At 45.7% G+C, this 15677-nt stretch overlaps 3 non-coding genes across 3 annotated transcripts; 2 read left to right on the top strand and 1 right to left on the bottom strand.

Moving 5' to 3' along the window:
• Window positions 1–72, bottom strand: trnaw-cca. Its single transcript has one exon. It is a non-coding gene; the product is annotated as a tRNA-Trp (tRNA).
• A 4322-nt stretch (window positions 73–4394) lies between these two features.
• Window positions 4395–4466, top strand: trnam-cau. Its single transcript has one exon. It is a non-coding gene; the product is annotated as a tRNA-Met (tRNA).
• A 6921-nt stretch (window positions 4467–11387) lies between these two features.
• trnal-cag lies at window positions 11388–11470 on the top strand. The gene has a single exon. It is a non-coding gene; the product is annotated as a tRNA-Leu (tRNA).
• The last annotated feature ends 4207 nt before the right edge of the window (window positions 11471–15677 follow it).

The raw sequence follows: 15677 nt of genomic DNA, 5'->3' as shown, positions 1-15677 counted from the left end.
TGAGCCTCACGTGATTTGAACACGCAACCTTGTGATCTGGAGTCAGACGCGCTACCGTTGCGCCACAAGCCCAACTGCTGAGCAGTTAGTGTTTCCCCTCATAGATTCATGTTTTATTTACAAGCAACGGCGAAAAAAACTCAAAGATGTCAGATTGAGGGATATTAAAGGGCCATGCAGTAAAGCAGCTGTACCACGTGGTTAAGGTGATGCACAATAACCCATTGTGCTCTGTACACGTGGCTTCAAATCCCATCCTCGTCTGTGACGTGTCTGTTGTGTTTCTGTTTGATCCACTTCGTGAGCGCGAAGTAAAAATGCTGCGATTTGTAGCTTTTGTTTGACGGCTGGTGGGGGGGGGGGGGATGGGGTGGGGGTGGGGGTGGGGTTGGGGCGGGGGTGGGGGTGGGGTTGGGGCGGGGGCGGTTAATAGTCGAACACTGTCCATACTGAAACCCAGTTAAAAAATTGGTAAATTCTTATTTCATTCCCCGCCGGACCTGCGCATAAATTCTGAGCGAAAAGTTGCTTCTCTTCCTCAGGAAGCGGGGCAGAAATTTCTAACTTGTTGATGCGATGGCCGGGAATCGAACGGGGGTCAACTGCTTGGAAGGCAGCTATGCTCACCACTATACCACCATCGCTCACTGGTTGGGTTCTTGTCATTTTGGTTCTTTTGATTAATTTGATAAACTGTTTCGGAACAAATACATACTTTGCGTAAGTTATTTCACTCCAATTTCAAATGCTCCTGGATGAAAATGTCCGTATCGTACGGCTCCCGTTCCGCCAGCAGACGGCACCAGTCCACAATAAATGTATTTATCTAATTATTTTTCATGTTCTATGTGTCATTACATAGGCCACTTACTCTGGTCTGCGACCTTAACTTGTCCTTGTGTCCTGATGCTGCCATTTTCACCCTGTTTAAATAATAATAGAATGCCTCCAGTGCAGAAGGAGGCCATTCGGCCCATCGAGTCGGTACCGAGCCTCGGAAAGAGCACACGATTTCGTCCTAATCACCCCTCACCTTTCGAATACGTCAGGGTGGCCGAGTTCAGGACGCAGTCTCCTCTGGAAGTAGGGGCTCGAATCCCACTTCTGACATTGACTTTTCCTCCGCGAGGCACCATCCAAACCTGGAACCCCTCCCTAACAGCACTGTGTGTGTACATACACCATATGGACTTGCAGCGGTTCCAGAATCCACCCCCCACCCCCTCATTCTCATGGACAATTAATGATAGGATGTAAATGTTTGGCCGAATCAGCGACAGCCACATCCAGAGAGATCTGCAATAACCCTCAGAGCAGGAAAGACAACTCATTGTCCTTTGACCCAAAAACTAAATACTGCGGATGCTGCAAATCTGAAACAAAGATTAGGGGCCTTACGGTAGCATGGTGGTTAGAATGAATGCTTCACAGATCCAGGGTCCCAGGTTCGATTCCCGGCTGGGTCACTGTCTGTGTGGAGTCTGCACATCCTCCCCGTGTGTGCGTGGGTTTCCTCCGCGTGCTCCGGTTTCCTCCCACAGTCCAAAGATGTGCGGGTTAGGTGGATTGGACATGCTAAATTGCCCGTAGTGTGAGGTTAATGGGGGGATTGTTGGGTTATGGGTATACGGGTTACGTGGGTTTAAGTAGGGTGATCATTGTTCGGCACAACATCGAGGGCCGAAGGGCCTGTTCTGTGCTGTACTGTTCTATAAAAAAAAGACAGAAAATGCTGGAATGTTCAGCTGATCCGGCAGCTTCTGTGAAGAGAGAAACAGGTCATTGCAATGAAAGGTCAGGATGTGAAATGTTGACTATTTCTGTTTTGACAGATACTACAGATCCGTAAAGTATACCAGTGTTCATAGAATTATAGAATTGACAGTGCAGAAGGAGGTCATTCGGCCCATCGAGTCTGCACCGGCTCTTGGAAAGAGCACCGGCTCCTGGAAAGATCCACCCCAACCACTAAAACTGGTCTCGTCCGGGATCGCTCGCATTTTACCGCAAATGAAAGTCCCTAAGCGAGAATCATACCCCGAGATAACGAGCCGACCTGCTGCTCTTTGTGATCAGCTGAACATCGTCACACTCTGTAACTTCGTGCGTGAATGTGTCTGTTCTCCAAAGAAAAATATGGATTAAAATCCCAGCCCAGCCATATTCCGGTTGACCATCTGTGCGATTGACAATTTCAATAACAGTGGGAAATGTGTTGGATTTCTAGTCGAAAAGTATGCCTTTTGCAGGTTTCAATTCACTGGAATATCTACAGAGATTGTAACGCGAGGACTGATTTCAGCTGCCATCATCCAGTTGTTAAATCTTTCCACTAGAAATCCAATGGATTTTCCCCTTTGACTTGTGTCCTGCTCCCAGAGGATCTGTTCAGTGTTTTCAAAAATGTTTTATTTTGAATCCTCTATGTCCAGAGAATTGTGACGCTGAAATTGCTCACACTTCTCGCCATTGTTATCTGTTCTGCAGGTACTGACTGTACCAACTACTAGAGCCATGCTCACAGGGCTGTGAGAGAGGCTTTCTTTCAGGTTGTTGGCCTCCTTTCGTCCATCACCAGCAACCGGATGTCTGCAGTGTACCTCGGAATGCCGAACCCCTCTTCCCAAGATGCAATTAATCAGGGACAAGGTGTTGGTTGAAGAGCAAATCAACGGTCTGAAGATTTGGTCTGAGATTGCTGGAGTTTTGTGAAGAGAACAATGTGGGGGTGCAATGTGACAATAGCAGGATAGGAGTTTGGGATATTATCCAGTCTGTGCTGGGGGGCTGCGGGAAGGAAGTTGTCTTGTCTGCCCACCCAAGCTGAATGTTAGGATTGAGTTGTGATCAGATTCCGAGAGGTGGTGAAATCCTTTCACTGAGTTTCAAGCTTACAGTGAGGTTGAGGGTCTTGAGTTACAGGAAGATATAGACGGGATGGGCAAATGGGCAGAAAAGTGGCTGATGGATTTTAACGCTGAAAAATAAGATATGGTGCCTTTGGTCGGGGATTTTCGCATTAACTTCATTGCAGTGTTAAGATAAGCCTCTTTGTGACAATAAAGAATATTATATTATTATAGGATTAATGTGAATGGCCTGACCCTGGGAAGTCCTGAGGAACAAAGGGCCCTTGGAGTGTTTGCCCATAGATCTCTGAAGGCAGAAGGGCAGGTTAATAGGGTGCTGGAAAAGGCATCTGAGATATTTGTCTTTATCAATCGGGGCATGGATTACAAAAGCAGGTCATGTAGTAGTTGTATAGAATGTTGGTGAGGCCAGAGCTGGAGTACCGTGTGCAATTCTGGTCACCACATGACAGGAAATATGTGACTGCACTGAATGGGGTGCAGATATGATTCAGCCGGATTTTGCTGGGGATGGAATATTTAAGATAAGAAGAGAGGTTGGATAGGCTTGTTCTTTTCTCTCTTGCAGGTACAGAGATGACTGAGGGGTGACCTGATCGAGGTGCACAAGATTAAAATAGGTATAGACAGGGCGGATAGGGAGCACCTGTTCCCCTCACTGGAAGGGTCTTTCACGAGGGGACATTGCATTATTCTGTGATTTTGTTACAGTTCAGATCTTGGAGGTATTGCTGCCGTATTCCAAGGCGGCGGTCGTCCAATTCTTAGAGCAAAAGCTTCCATCGAGGACGGGGTTCTCAATAGGAACAAACTGGAGGTCTGGGATGTTAGAATCTGCTGAACACTGATTCACTTTGATTCATTGTTGTGTCTCAGAATAAACACGAGGATTGTAGCTGTCCATTAAAACAAAAATAGAGTTCGGAAGTTTCTGGCCAGTAACTTCACAATGTCCACCATACATCACTCATCATCCTCAGCTGCAACACATCTGGTCCACATTTCCTCAGCAGAGAGCACAGTTTGACAGCAGAGAACACAGTCCCACAGCAGAGAGCACATTTCCACAGGAGAGATCGCAGTTTCCCAGCGAAGTGCCCAGTTCACAGCAGAGATCATATTCCACAGCAGAGAGCAGTTACACAGTACAGAGATCTCGGCTCCACAGTAGAAATCACAGTTCAGCGGGAGAGAATATACTTAAATTTCGGAAAGCAGATTAATTAACGTCAGGGGAAACCTTTCAATAACAGAGCGAAGTTGCAGAGAACACAGTTACACAAGAGGAAGAGGGTAGATTTTAGGAGGGAACACTTTCTATATATGATCAGACAGTCGATTCTCCTTTGCGTGTGTGTTATCTTGTGTAAGGTGACAGTGTCCTGCTGCTGTTGTGTGGGTGTGTGTGTTTTCCATTGTTGGTGAGTTATGCAGTGGAATTGTGCCGCCAGGGTGCGCTGTCGAGAACAAGTGCTCCTGATGAACAACACTGCGGAAGTCCAGAATTGTATCCTTTCAATCGAGAGCAGAGTGGCGCAGCGGAAGCGTGCTGGGCCCATAACCCAGAGGTCGATGGATCGAAACCATTCTCTGCTAGTTATTTTTTTACTTTCCGGTACAGTAGAAAGAAACATTCAGCTGCTCGCCACAAGTCTGTCTGATCTGACATTTCTTTACAGGACACGGTTTTGTTTTACTCGGCTTCCCCCTTCCAGCAAACACTTAATATGTGCAATCAATGTCTGAAATGGCATTTACTCACACAGGGACACACACTGTAAATGTTGCAAACACCCACAATCGCAGGCTTTCCATGACTGCACAATGTTTAGCACCATTCACAACTCCTCTGTTAATGAAACAGTCCATGTCCAAATGCACCAACCTGGACAATACCCAGGCTTGGGCTGAAATGTTCCAGGAAAAGACCATTCCCATACCAGCCACCACGAACAGGCGCCGGAATGTGGCGACTAGGGGCTTTTCACAGTAACTTATTTTGAAGCCTACTTGCGACAATAAGCGGTTTTCATGTTTTCATATTTCATAATAAGTGAGAATCTAACCATCACCCCTTGACATTCACCGGAATTACCATCACTGAAACCCTACTACCTACATCTTACTGATTGCCATTGGCCAGGAACTGAACTGTTCATATAAATACTGCAGCTGCAAGGCAGGTCAAAGACTCGGACTCCTGTGGCGAGTCACTCACTCCCTGGCTCCCCAAACCCTGTCGACACGGCATAAATCAGGAATGTAATGGAATGATTTCCATTTCCTTAAATTGTTAAAATTTCAACAACACTGAATAAGTTTCACATCATCTAGGACAAGGTATCCCGCTTGATCGGCATCCCATCTGTAAACACTCACTCGCTCCACCACTGATGCAGATTGGCAGCGTGTATACCAGCTACAGGATTCACTGCAGGAAGTCACCAAGGCTCCTTTGGCAACACCTTCCAAACCTACATCCACCACCATCTAGAGAGGGACAAGGGCGGCCGACACATAGCGACACCACGACCTGGAGGCTCTCCTCCAGCCACTCAATACCCTGTTTTGGAAATATATCGCTGTTACTTCACTGTAGCTGGATTAATTATTTCGTTGATACAATGTATCTGTCTCTGTGTATATCTGTGTGTGTGCACATATGTGTTTATTTATTTGCATGTGTATTTGAGAATATATGTGAATGTTTATGTGCCTGTGTGTATATACCTGTGTGTGCGGGTGTGTACTACTGTGTGAGTATAATGTGTATGGCTCTGTATACTGTGTATACACGTGTATATATATAACTGTGTGTGTGTATACCTGTGTGTGTATGTTTGTGTGTACGTGTGTGTGCATAATTTGTGTGGGCCTGTATACTGTGTGTGTATCTGAGTGTAGACGTGTGTGTATTGGTGTGTGTGTGCATACCTGTCTGTGTGTGCGTGTGCAGTCTTCCATTTGTATGTCATTATTGTTTCCTCTCTGAGAGTCTTTTAACCATTTCTAAATCTCTCAGAGGTACAATTGTTGAGTCTGTTGCTTTTTGCGACTGCTACTGATGAGTGAGTACAGAGCCTTTCAGCATCTTACTCTCAACAACTGTTTGAGAATTATCCTGAATCTGTCATGTTCCAGGACTCAGTGTGAGGATGGATTGTAGTATGAACATGTGTTTGAGGATTATCCTGTACTTGTAAGTCTCTGTGACTCAATGTGAGGATGCGATTCAGAATGTGACCTTTCAATCTCAGGGACAGTTTATAAGTTTGCATTCATTCCACGTAAATTTCCAGCACAGAAAGAGACCATTGCTGTGGGAGGTTTTAAGCAAACAATGTGTGATAGTTTTGGACCGGCATTTAATATCAAACACAATTGTGAAAGATAATGTAACCTTCAATCTGATACTGGATTGTTCTGGAAGTTTAACTCAAGATGCTCACATGGATTTGATCTGTGACACTCAGTCTGATTCTGAGTCAGAATTCTGACATGAATGTAAAATGGACCACAGTCTGGAATTGCGGCAGTGTCTTCCATCTGGAACAGATTGAGTGAGGATTTTCGAATAGTTTGCAAGTTACTGCTCAGTTCTCAAGTCATCGAAATTGTATTGTATCATTTATTTTCATAAATTAGGTGAGTTTTAAATGAGAATCAGAATTTATATCTTTGTCACATTCAGCATATCTCAATCTGAGAATGGAGCTGATATTTGGGTTTGCATCTAATGTATTTGTAAGGACACACTCTGGGGATTAGTACAGCCACCCATAATGTGAGTGATGTGACTCGTATTTAACTCGAATCTCAGAGTACATTATTAAGGTTAATTGTGTAATTCTTAACTGGAAGCCAGTTTTCTCTGATATTGATAATTTCACTAAGCCTGTTCCATTGTGGAACTGATACAGTGATGATGAGAGTGGGTGAGAATTTGCACTGGGATTTATGGAGCCTCCTGTCAGTGGTACTGAGTTAGGGTGACATGGACACAGCGTCTGTCTCTCCTGCTGTTTGATTGATGGGTTGAAAATGTGTCTCTGGAACTATTTCTGCTGCCTGAGACTGTGGAACTGATGACCTGTCTGTGTCTCTGTGCTCTGTCCGTGACAATGTCCGGACTGTGTGTGAGGAGCAGGCGACACTCTTCCCTGTAACTTGTGTGGAGCAGACGTCACATTTATTCATGTTCAAAATATTTTGATATTTGTCTGTGGATACAAATTATATTTGAAAACTTAAGTGCAGTCAACAATTAACCAATCACAGGCCAGGCAGAAGAATCTGGAGGTTTTGATTGGCTGACATTTTCAAATTCGAAACTCCCGCCAATTTCGGTTCAAGAAAATCCCAAATAACGGAACGGATCATTTTTCAGGAAACTATTTGAATCTCACACTTTGTGATCTGTTTATTGGATTTTCCCTCCCAGAATCCTGGCTCTATTTTGGGAACAGTTTGAATTTGTCAGTCTCTTATCTGTAACCGGCGGTCATAAAACCCCGTTCAGCAATTTAAAACAGAGCAAATCTCAACTCTGCAAAAGCAGAAACATAGAGATTACCAACCAACTCCTTCACACAGGCTACACAGGGACAGAGAGAAAGGGCTGATTTCTGAGCCTCTCTCCTGAAAGCGGCCGGGAATGTTACACTGGGAAGTGTGGAGAGAATCCCCGACTCTATCCCGCCGGTGGAACAGGCAGCTTTGTGTCCGGGGAATAGGGAGGGCCGGGGAGAGGCAGATCTTAAAGCGCTGCAATGGACACAGGTCCTGTGTGTGCTCAAATCTCGCTGATTCCGTCTCCGGGAAACTGCGGAATAAACACATCAGACCGAAAATAACCTCTTCATTCCCGCCTTTACTCTGTTCCGGGAGCGGGAACCAGGTCACCCGAGAGAAACAAAATAATAATTACCTCATGAATTCAACTCCCCAATTGTTAAACTCTGAATATATTTATCATTAAATTTATATAATTCCCTTCTGAAATTGTGTTTCTCCTCATTATCCGTCACAAATACCAGACTGGGTTTAAAATCCGCTCTCAATTCAGTTTGAGTGTCTCGTCTCTGTGAAACTATCTGTGACGGGCGGGTATGAAGCCACATTCACAACATTCTGGAACGGGACAAATCTCTATCCTCCACAAAGAGATTTCTCATGAAGTCAATGCGGGAAAAGATGGTGCAGCTTTTTCACAGAGATTGTGGGTGGCTCTAAAAAGAGCTGTTGTGGTTTTCAGTCCATTGTGCAGTGTTACTTGGAGCTGGTATGCTTGGTGACAGCCTCTCTCCCGGGCGCTTGTTGTAATGGGCCAGGCGGGAAGCCTCACCCGCGATACGACGAAAATATCGCTGACGAACGAGTTCATGATGCTCATGGCCTTGGAGGAGATGCCGGTGTCGGGGTGAACCTGCTTCATCACTTTGTAGATGTAGATGGAGTAACTCTCCTTCCTCGACCTTCGCCGCTTCTTGCCGCCCTTTACTGCCGGTTTCTTAATGACTTTCTTGGCTCCCTACTTGGACACAAGGTGAACGCGCAGGCGCCGCACAGACAGCTCGCTGGAGCTGTGAAGCAACTGTTCTAACCACTGTGCTACTGTGCTGCCCCATTTGATTGCAAGTACAAAGCCACAGCCACTCCGTCTAACTGAACTGCTTTTAACAGGACAGTCATTGACAATTTGTTCGATATAAAGCATTATAAACCCAGCCTGAAATCACTCCAGGAAGTTAGTGCTTTCATGCGATGTCCGGAGTCCCAATCTGTCTGTGAGAAGGGATAGAATCTCCGTCGAAAAAGGCCATTGGATTTGGAGACCAATACTTGAACTATTGGAAAATCTCAGCTTCCGAAACGCACTGTTCCTCTCATTACATTATTTGTGCAACAATATCAGTTACATTGGAAATATCGTGGAAATTCAACTGTTATTGAAAACATTGTGGACAGTCGGTGAAGAAGTTGTGTATTTACTGCGGAGCATTAAACAACCAATCAGAAAGTGTGCCAGCTTGCACCTGGCCAAATTTAACCAGCTCCGATGCCTTTAAATTCCAGATTCACGAAATCAGTGAATTTAAATTTCACCAGCTGCCGTCCTGGGATTTATTCTCTGTCCCAAAGATTATTGCTGTCCCCTGGATTCCCAATCCAGTGATATAACCTTTCACGCCGTGAACAAAAAACAGATCATTCATCAAATCATTAAACATCATCCTGAGGAGATTAGAATTCCCTCCACAGGATTGGTTTGAATCGATTGACACACAACATTTTGTTCGAATTGGAGCATCGATTATTTGTTCAGATCAAACAGATAGTGTTGACTGCTTAGCATCTAAACAAAGCACAAAGATGAGAGATAATTGAACGAACAGAATAGCAAGAAAGTAAGGTCTGAGAAAATCCCGGCCATGTTTGGAAGGATAGGAAGAATGTAAATAGCAGAGAATAGCCTCGATTCCTCGACTCCGATTAGACACGGCACGTCGCTCAGATCTTGGACTCTCAATATCTTCGGGTGAGGAACAGGACGGCGGCAGTTCGGTCTTTGTTGATTGGAGCAAACTGATCAATGCAGCAATGCGAAGCTCCTTAACCCCGAGCGGCACGGACAGGGGTGGCGCTCAGATACAGGACTCTAGCTGGCGATCAAAAGTAAGAAAAGCATATCTTGTTTGAAATGAAATGACAATGAAGATAGAATTTAAGTCGATTTGTGTACGAATCTTAGATTCGACTTCAATGCATCAGGATGGCTGCGCGGTCAAAGGTGCCGCGTTCAGATCGCAGTCGCTTCTGGAAGCGAGGGTTCGAATCCCACTCCTATTGTTTTCTTTTCCTCCAAGAGGTTAAATTTCTCCAGCAAGATTTTAAACCTCAGGAAGATCCAATTCCTCCAATTCAATGGAAAATCGTTGGTCTCAGGACATGAGATTCCTGCTAAAATACGCACAGCAAGACCCGACAGGCGGCAGCCCAGTTAATGACTCGATAATCTCTGGTTGATGAATTAATATTGAGCCCAGGACTTCGGGTAAAAATCGTCTTCTCTTGTTGTAAATAGTCTGGCTGGTTGGATTGTTCACATCCGTCCGAGAGGGGAAGTTGGGAACTCGGTTTCTGTTGTGATTTATTGTTCGATAATGCTTTATTTCCTTATTGAGAGCCATCCACGAACATCAGTATGTATCTATATTGCTCCTCTGTGGGGTACTACTGGATAACGTTTCTAATCCAGATTTGACAAAGGGTCACCTGGACTCGAAACGTTAGTTGTTTTCTCTCCCTACACATGCTGTCAGACCTGCTGAGACTTTAAAGCATTTTCACTGTGGGTCCCTATTTGTGAGCTTTACAATGTTGTAATGTGTCATGCTGTCTCCTTGATTCCTGGGACGAATGTCGGGATGAGCCAGCAAGAAAGATTCTGATTGGTATTTGCTGCAAAGCAAACAGGAACGTGCGTTATGATTACTTTTGATGAGAGGGAGAATGTAAATAGCCGAGAATAGCCCCGTTTCCTCGACCACGGCGTAACGGCCCAGCACGCTTCCGCTGCGGCACTCTGCTCCCTGAACCAGGAGCTGCGACATTACTGCCCTTCGGTAGCCAGACAACTATTCACTTTCTCATTTGTTCTTCCAACAAGAACAGACGTTTGAGCACACTGATTCTGGTCAGCATAGTTCAGATATTTTTCTTTCGTGCTGAATGGTTGTTCTGTGAAGGCGATGTTATTTTTTCTGTGACGTTGTTCTGATGGGAAAGTGGGGAGTGACTGGAATCACCTTCATAGAAGGAAGTTCCGGGCGGCAGTTTCACATCTCTGGCACCATTGATCAACCTGTTACTGATTTCTTCAAACTTTGCCTCAAGTACGACTACGGAGGGCATCAACCACGACCAGAGTGGCGCTGCGCAAGCCTGGTGAGCCCATAACCTAGAAGTCGATGGATCAAAACCATCCTCTGCTATTTTATTTTCTCACTCTCACCAAAAGCAAACAAGTCGCGAGCACCCAGCAGAACATCCGCCTTCTTCTTTATTAGCATCAAACTTTTGCTTTCAGTCTGTTCCGCTCTTTGACACCTGTTCTTCAGCTACCCACAGTACAGTCGAGGTGACAAAGTTGACTTCTCCCAAAGACTCTTCTGCCTCCTCCACTGGCTGAATGTTCTCCGGTTTGGGTATTGGTGGGGTTCTTCGGCTGCTTGTCTGTGAAAGCAGCACCGGAAGCAGCTGTGGAGAGAGATTCCAGTCGCCAGAATGTAATTCTCCAATTGGATACTTCACGTCGCTCAGATCTTCGACTCTCAATATCTTCCTGTGAGGATCAGAAAGACCGGGAATTTGGTCTTTGTTGATTGGAGCAATATGCAGCAATGAGAAGCTCCTTACCCCCACCGGCTTGAACAAGGATGGCATCAGATCCAGGACTGACGATGAGGATAGAATTTAAGTCGATTTGTGCACGGATCTTAATTTAAACGACAACGCATCAGGATGGCCGAGCGGTCTATGGCGCTGCGTTCAGGTCGCAGTCTCCTCTGGAGACGTGGGTTCGAATCCCACTCCTGATATTGAGTTTTCTCCCACGAGGTTAGATTTCTCCGGCTAGATTTTCAACCTCAGAAAGTTAAAAAATCTCCCTTTCAAAGGCAAAGCTTTGTTCTCAGGAGATTCCTGCTGAAATACGCACAGCAAGTCCGGCAGGTGCCCAGTTAATGACTCGATGTTCTCCTTCAGGGACTCTGGTTGAGGAGTTAATATTGATCCCTGGATTCCGGGTGAAATTCGACTTCTCTTGTTTTAAATAGTCTGGCTGGCTGGATTGTTCACACACGTCCGAGAGGGGAAGTTGGCAACTCGGTTTCTCCTGTCCCGGATGAATTTCCTTCTGTTTGGACACGGGAGGAGTTATTTGTCTACTTGTCTGTGAAAGCAGCACCAGAAGCAGCTGTGGAGAGAGTTTCCAGTCGCCAGGATGCAACTGTCTAATTGGATCCATCACGCCGCTCAGATCTCAGACTCTCAATACCTTCGTGTGAGGAACAGGTCAGCGTCAGTTCCGTCTTTGTTAAATGGAGCAAACAGGAAAAGCACATCTAGTTTGAAATGAAATGGCGATGAAGAAAGAATTTAAATCGATTTGTGCACGTAGCATATCCGTTGCCATAACGCGTCAGGGTGGCAGAGCGGTTGCAAGCACAGCGTCAATGTCGCAGCTTTCTCTGGAGGTGTGGGTTCGAATCCCACTTCTGCCATTCACTTTTCCTCAACGAGGTTAAGTTTCTCCTGCAAAATGCTCAACTCCAAGGAGATCCTACACCTCTCATTCAATGTGTAAGCAGAGGTTTCTGGCCCTGAGATTCCAGCTGGAATCCGCACAGCACGATCCCACAAACAGAAGCCCAGTTCAAGACTGAATGGACTGTTTAGTGACTATGGTTGAGGAATTAATATTCATCCCAGGACACCGGGTAAAATTTATCTTCTTTTGGTGTAAATTGTCTGGCTGATTGGATTGTCGAGGTGACTCAGAAGACCTCTCCCAGAATCCTCTTGTGCCGCCTTTTCTGGATGAACTTCCTCCAGTTTGCACACTGAACGGGTTCTTTGGCTACTTGTCTGTGAAAGCAGCCCCAGAAGCAGCTGTGGAGAGAGATTCCAGTCGCCAGGATGCAACTGTCTCATTGGATCCTTCCCGCTGCTCAGATCTCAGACTCTCAATATCTTCGTGTGAGGAACAGGTCGGCGGCAGTTCGGTCTTTGTTGATCGCAGAAAACTGATCAATGCAGCAATGAGAAGCTCCTTGACCCCCCAGCGGCTTGGACAAGGATGGCACTCAGATACAGGAATCTGGCTGGGGTTGAAAAACAGGAAAGGTACATCTGGTTTGAAATGAAATGACGATGAAGATACAACTTAAATCGATTTGTGCACGGAGCATATCTTTGCGGTAGCGGGTCAGGATGGCCGAGCGGTCTAAGGCGCTGTGTTAAGGTCGCAATCTCCTCTGGAGGGTTCGAATCCCACTCCCAACATTTACTTTTCCTCCAGGTGGCTACGTTTCTCCAGCATAATGTTCAACTCCAGGATGAACCAGACCTCCCATTCAATGGGGAAGCGGTGGTCTCAGGACATGAGATTCCTGGTTAAATTCGCAACCCAGGACCCCACAGGCAGAAGGTCTGTCCATGACTGGTTGCTCACTGCAGATTGCAGATTGCTCACTGTCTCCGGTTAATGAATTAATGTTCATACCAGGGCGCCGAGCAATATGCCTCTTCTCTTCTCGTAAATAGCCTGTCTGGTTGAATTGTCGAGGTGACTCAGTTGACCTCTCCCAGAATCCTTTTCTGCCGCCTTTCCTGGAGGAACGTCCTCCTGTTTGCATACAGGAGGGGTTATTCGGTAACTGGTCTGTGAAAGCAGCCCCAGAAGCAGCTGTGGAGAGAGATTACAGTCACCACGATGCAACTGTCCAATTGGATCCATCACGCGGCTCAGGTCTTAGTCTCTCAATACCTTCGTGTGAGGAACAGGTAAGCGGCAGTTCGGTCTTTGTTGATCGCAGAAAACTGATCAATGCAGCAATCAGAAGCTCCTTCACCTCCAGCGGCTTGGAGAAGGTTGGCACTCTGATACATGACTCTGGTTGGTGTTCAAAAATAGGAAAGGCACATTTAGTTTCAAAAGAAATGACAATGAAGATAAAATGTGTTGCACCTGATGATCATGAGTGATGTACGGTGGACATTGGGAACATACTGGCCAGAAACTTCCGAAATCTATTTTTGTTTTAATGGACAGCTACAATCCACGTGTATATTCTAGGCTCAACAATGAATAAAAGTGAATCAGTTTTCAGCAATTTCTAACGTCCCAGACCTCCAGTTTGTTCCTATTGAGAACCCGTCCTCGATGGAAGCTTTTTCTCTAAGAATTGGACCTCCGCCGTCTGGGAATACGGCAGCAATACCTCCAAGATCTAATCTGTAACAAAATCACAGAATAATGCAATGTCCCCTCCTGACTGACCCTTCTCCTGAGGGGACAGGTGCTCCCTATGCGCCCTGTCTATACCTATCATAATCCAGCACCCCTCGAAAAGATCACCCCTCAGTCATCTCTGCCCCTGCAAGAGAGAAAAAAACAAGCCTATCCAACCTGTCTTCAAATCTTCAATGTTCCATCCCCAGCAAAATCCGGCTCAATCATGTCTGCACCCCATTCAGTGCAGTCACATATTTCCTGTCATATGGTGACCAGAATTGCACACGGTACTCCAGCTGTGACCTCACCAACATTCTATACAACTACTACATGATCTGTCTGCTTTTGTAATCCATGCCCCGATTGATAAAGACAAATATCTTAGATGCCTTTTCCAGCACTCTATTAACCTGACCTTCAGCATTCAGAGATCTATGGACAAACAGTCCAAGGTCCCTTTGTTCCTCAGGACTTCCCAGTGTCAGGCCATTCACATTAATCCTATAATAATATAATATTCTTTATTGTCACAAATAGGCTTATCTTAACACTGCAATGAAGTTACTGCGAAAATCCCCGACCAAAGGCATCATATCTTATTATTCAGAGTTAAAATACATCAGCCATTTTTCGGCCCATTTGACCATCCCGTCTATATCTTCCTGTAACTCAAGACCCTCAACCTCACTGTAAACTTGAAACTCAATGAAAGAATTTCACTCTCCTCTCGGAATCTGATCACCACCACAATCCGAACATTCAGCTTTGGTGGGCAGACAAGACAACTTCCTTCCCGCAGCCACCCAGCACAGATTGGATAATATCCCAAACTCCTATCCTTCTATTGACACATTGCTCCACCATTTTGTTCTCTTCACAAAACTCCAGGAATTTCCGACCATATCTTCAGACTGTTGATTTGGTCTTCAACAAACACCTTGTCCCTGATTAATTCCATCTTGGGAAGAGGGGCTCGACATTCCGAGGTACTCTGCAGACATCCGGTTGCTGGTGATGGACCAAAGGAGGCCAACAACCTGAAAGAAAGCCTCTCTCACAGCCCTGTGAGCGTGGCTCCATTAGACGGTCCGGTCAATACCTCAACGAGGTTAGGTTTCTCCAGCAAAACGCTCAACTCCAGGGAGATCCAACACCTCTCATTCAATGGGGAAGCAGAGGCTTCAGGACATGAGATTCCAACTTGAATCCGCACAGCAAGATCCCACAGGAAGAAGCCAAGTTCAAGACTGAATGACCTGTTTAGTGACTATGGAGGAATTAATATTGATCCCAGGACACCGGGTAAAACTCATCTTCTTTTGTTGTAAATAGTATGGCTGATTGGATTGCCGAGGTGACTCAGAAGACCTCTCCCAGAATCCTCTTGTGCCGCCTTTTCTGGATGAACTTCTTCCACTTTGCACACTGAACGGGTTCTTTGGCTACTTGTCTGTGAAAGCAGCCACAGAAGCTGCTGTGGAGAGAGATTCCAGTCGCCAGGATGCAACTGTCTCATTGGATCCTTCCCGCCGCTCAGATCTCAGACTCTCAATATCTTCGTGTGAGGAACAGGTCGGCGGCAGTTCGGTCTTTGTTGATCGCAGAAAACTGATCAATGCAGCAATGAGAAGCTCCTTGACCCCCCAGCGGCTTGGACAAGGATGGCACTCAGATACAGGACACTGGCTGGGGTTGAAAAATAGGAAAAGTACATCTAGTTTGAAATGAAATGACAATGAAGATACACATTAAATCGATTTGCGCACGGAGCATGTCTTTTGCCACAGCGC

The sequence above is a fragment of the Scyliorhinus canicula genome, chromosome 31 (genome assembly GCF_902713615.1).
Source record: "Scyliorhinus canicula chromosome 31, sScyCan1.1, whole genome shotgun sequence".
NCBI classification, from domain to species: Eukaryota; Metazoa; Chordata; class Chondrichthyes; order Carcharhiniformes; family Scyliorhinidae; genus Scyliorhinus; species Scyliorhinus canicula.
The sequence above is the reverse complement of the archived record's forward strand: the minus strand, read 5'-3'. Positions and strand labels throughout refer to the sequence as shown.